This window comes from Cebus imitator, unplaced genomic scaffold (genome assembly GCF_001604975.1).
Source record: "Cebus imitator isolate Cc_AM_T3 unplaced genomic scaffold, Cebus_imitator-1.0 Scaffold149, whole genome shotgun sequence".
Lineage (NCBI taxonomy): Eukaryota > Metazoa > Chordata > Mammalia > Primates > Cebidae > Cebus > Cebus imitator.
Genome location: NW_016107464.1, coordinates 1,492,222 through 1,496,650, shown reverse-complemented (window position 1 = coordinate 1,496,650; position 4,429 = coordinate 1,492,222). Strand labels below are relative to the sequence as shown.

Genomic DNA, 4,429 nt, shown 5'->3' with positions numbered 1-4,429 from the left:
AAAAAAAAAAAAAAAAAAAAAAGATGTTTGAGGTAACAGATATCCTAACTGCCCTGAATTTATCATTATACTTATATGAATTTATCTAAACGACATATAGTCCCAAAATATGTACATCTATGACATATCAATTTTAAAAACTAACAAAGGGGGCCAGGCATGGTAGCTCCTGCCTCTAATCCCTGCACTTTAGGAGGTGGAGTCAGGAGGTGCCTCTGAGCCCAGGAGTTTGAGACCAGCCTAGGCAACACAGTGAGATCCCAGCTCTACAAAAAAAATAATTTTTTAATAAATAAAATTTTAAATGAAGGAAATAGGGCTTATTTTTGAAGAGCCCTAGAAAAATGGATTTTACAGCTTTTCTGTGACAGTTCAAATCTCATCAAGAAATTTTAATTTATGTTCAATCTAAATCACTCTTGCTGTAACTCAAGTGCCTCCAATTTCTCTCCTACATAATTTAATCTACACTGTCATGAGATTAATACATTAAATAAATAAACAATGGTATATTCATATAATGAGATACTACATAGCAATGAAAGTCAATGAACTAACTGCCACACACATCAAGTAGAAGAATCTAACAAACATGTTAAGCAAAATAAACTAGCCTGGGGTCAGGCACAGTGGCTCATGCATGTCACCTCAGCACTCTGGGAGACCCAGAGGGAAGGACTGACTGCTTGAAGCTAGGAGTTCAGCACCAGCCTGAGCAACATAGGGAGACCCATCTCTACAAAAACTTCAAAAATTAGCCAGGTGTGGTGGCACATGCTTGTAGTGCCAACTACTTGAGAGACTGAGGTGAGAGGATCTCTCAAGTCCAGGAGTTTGAGGCTGCAGTGAGCTATGATCAATCACATCACTGCATCCCAGTCTAGTCAACAGAGTGAGACTTCTCTCTTTAAAAACTATACTTGCCGGATGCAGTAGCTCACGCCTGTAATCCCAATACTTTGGGAGGCCAAGGCAGGTGGATCACCTGAGGTCAGGAGATCGAGACCAGCCTGACCAACATGGAGAAACCCCGTCTCTACTAAAAATACAAAATTAACTGGACGTGGTGGTGCATGCCTGTAATCCCTGCTACTCAGGAAGCTGAGGCAGGAGAATCGCTTGAACCTGGGACGCAGAGGTTGTGGTGAACCGAGATTGTGCCATTGCACTCCAGACTGGGCAACAACAGTGAAACTTCATCTCTAAATAAATAAATAAAACTACACTGAGGCGGGGTGCGGTGGCTCACACTTGCAATCCCAGCACTTTTGGAGGCCAAGGCAGGTGTATCACTTGAAGTCAGGAATTTGAGACCAACCTGGCCAACATGATGAAGCTCCGTCTCTACTAAAAATACAAAAATTAGCTGGGCATGGCAGCAGGCACCTGTAATTCCAGCTACTCAGGAGGCTGAGGCAGGAGAATGTTTTGAACCTGGGGGACAGAGGTTGCAGTGAGGCGAGATTGAGCCACGGCACTCCAGCCTGGGTAACAGCAAGACTCTGTCTGAAAAAAAAAGAGCCGGACCTGGTGGCTGACACCTATCATCTCAGCACTTTGGGAGGCTGAAGCGGGCAGATCACTTGACCCCATAAGTTCAAGATTAGCCTGGGTAATGTGACAAAACCCTGTCTCTACAAAAAATACCAAAATTAGCCAGGCATAGCGGCACAAACCTACAGTCCCAGCTGCTCAGGAGGCTGAGGTGGAAGGATCACCTGAGCTCAGCAAGTTTGAAGCAGCAGTGAGCCCTGATTAGCACCATGGCACTCCAACTTGAGCAACAGAATGAGACCCTGTCTCAAAAAAAAATAAGGTATATGTAAAATACCTCCCAAACTCAAAGACTCTTATTTTAAATGCTAAAAAACATTGGACACTCTGGCTCATGACTATAATCCCAGCAGTTTGAGAGGCTAAGGCAGAAGGATTGCTTGAACTCAAGAGTTGAAGACCAGCCTGGACAACATAGCAAGACCCAATCTCTAAAAAAAAAATTTTTTTGTAATTAGCCAAGCATGGTAACTCATGCCTATAGTCCCAGACACTCAGAGGGCTGAAATGAGCATATCGCTTGAGCCCAGGAGGTCAAGGCTGCAGAGAGCCATGTTCGCACCATTGCACTCCAGCCTGGGTGACAGAGCAAGATCCTGTCTCAAAAAACTAATAATAAAATGTAAGCCTGGGCACGGTGGCTCATGCCTGCAACCCCAACACTTTGGGAGGCTAAGGTGGGCAGATCACTTGAGGTCAGGAGTTCCAGACCAGCCTGGCCAACATGGTGAAACCCCATTTCTACTAAAAATACAAAAATTAGCCAGGCATGGTGGTGCACGCCTGTAGTGCCAGCTACTCAAGAGACTGGGGCAGGAGAATTGCTTGAACCTTGGAAGCAGAGGTTGCAGTGAGCTGAGATTGCACCACTGCACTTCAGCCTGGGCAACAGAGCAAGAATCCATCTCAAAAAACAAACAACAACAAAAAACAATAATGAAAATAAATGTTAAGACAACACAGTTATTTCCTGGCTCAAGAAAGAACTTAATTTATTCTGCTTATTCCAAATCAGACCTGATAATCCTAATGGAGTCTTTGGGTTTATATAAGAACTCTATATAACAGACATTTAAAAACCTATCTGGATTCCATGACCTCTTGTCTATAATACAGATTCGTGTCATAAACATGCACAGAGAAAGTATTCAACAAATATTTACTAATGATACACAGCACAGGCAAATAGGATAAAAATTAAGCTTATTGGCCTAAAGAGCCCAACTTTTAGAAACCCCATTTTTAGAAACTAAATTACAGAATACACTACTTATACGGAAGAGAACAGCTTATAACAATAGCATGGCAGAGGAAATTAGTCCTTTCCCCCATCACTGCCTGACTCACACAAAGCACAATCAACTTCCTGAGGCCCTATGTGAAAGAAACACAGCCACAGCTCTGCTCTAACAGCAGGGACTACTAAAACCATGACTGATGGAAGCCTGGCAAAAGGGAGTTAGCTGAGGCAGATGACAATAACATTTGGAGGAAAAAGGAAATGAGAAGTACCTGACCTTATGCCTGAAAACTCTAAAATCATTACCATTCCTACTTTTCACAATGACTGTAAACGAAAATTTTTGGACTCTCCCTAGAGTAGAAGCAATGTGTCTAATTAGATGGATGATTAATGATAAGCCATGAACTTTTTTTTTTTCAGATGGCTCTGTCACCCAGGCTAGAGTTCAGTGGCACGAACATGGCTCACTGTACCCTCAACCTCTTGGACTCAAGCCATCCTCCTGCCTCAGCCTCCCAAGTAGCTGGGACTACTGGCATGAGTCCACATGCACAACAAATTTTGAAACATTTTTTGGTAGGAATGGGGTCTTGCTATGTTGCCCAGGCTGGTCTCAAACTCCTGGGCGCAAGTAATTCTCCTGCCTCAGCCTCCCAAAGTATTGGGATCACAGGCATGAACCACATCACCTGTCCGGTAACAAGTTTTTTAAAGGGCAAATCACAATGTAAATTAACTTGGTCCTGTTACCATCACCAGTGACACTGTTTTGTTCTGTTTTAAAAATGCAGTCAGGCACATACATGTTAATCCCAACACTTTGGGAGGCTGAAACAGGTAGACTGCTTGACAACCAGGAGTTCAAGACCATCCTGGGAAACATAGCAAAACCCTATCTTTACAGGAAAGCCTGTAGTCCCAGCTACCTGGAAGTCTAAGGTGAGAGTATCACCTGAGCCCAGGGAGGTCAAGGCTGCAATGAGCTATGATCATGCCACTGCGCTCCAGCCTGGGCAAGTGTGAGACCCTGTATCAAAAAAAGAAAAAAGCAAGTAATACATCTTCACATGGAAAATAAAATACAAATAAGAAAGAAAAGTATATGGAAATCACAGGTCAAACTTACTTACAAGAGCAGAGTCTTTGGTCTTTAAAATAGGCATAGAAAAATACTATCTGCTGGTGAAAGATCTGCCTCTAATAGAGGATGTTGATCTGAGACACTGAGGCATTTGGTCCAGCTGAGTATAATTATATGCCAAAGAAAACAGCAACGAGCAAATCACACACAAAGTCCATGAAAGCTAATTGGAGATCTCTAAACATATACATAATGAAAACCATCTATGGGTGGGAGTAGGGTAAGGCCTAAAAACTACCTGTTGGGTATTATGCTGATTACCTAAGTGACAAAATTATCTGTATATCAAACCTCTGCAATATGACAATATGCAATTTACCAATGTAACACAACTGCATATGTACCCCTTGAACTTAAAAGTTGGAAAGAAAAAAATTAATAATAATTAAAAAAAAAAAAAAACATGGGCCGGGCGCGGTGGCTCAAGCCTGTAATCCTAGCACTTTGGGAGGCCGAGGCGGGTGGATCACGAGGTCAAGAGATCGAGACCA

The 4,429-nt window shown here is 42.7% G+C and overlaps 1 protein-coding gene and 1 long non-coding RNA gene across 16 annotated transcripts in view; both read right to left on the bottom strand.

The window, feature by feature from the left end:
* The window catches only part of UNC13B (unc-13 homolog B), a 239,416-nt gene that overhangs the window by 228,047 nt on the left and 6,940 nt on the right, over positions 1-4,429 (bottom strand). The gene's annotated exons all lie outside the window — the stretch shown is intronic.
* LOC108314235 lies at positions 758-1,797 on the bottom strand. The gene is made up of 3 exons (XR_001829391.2): positions 1,681-1,797; positions 1,628-1,632; positions 758-777 (listed from the first exon to the last, which is right to left on the bottom strand). It is a non-coding gene; the product is annotated as an uncharacterized LOC108314235 (long non-coding RNA).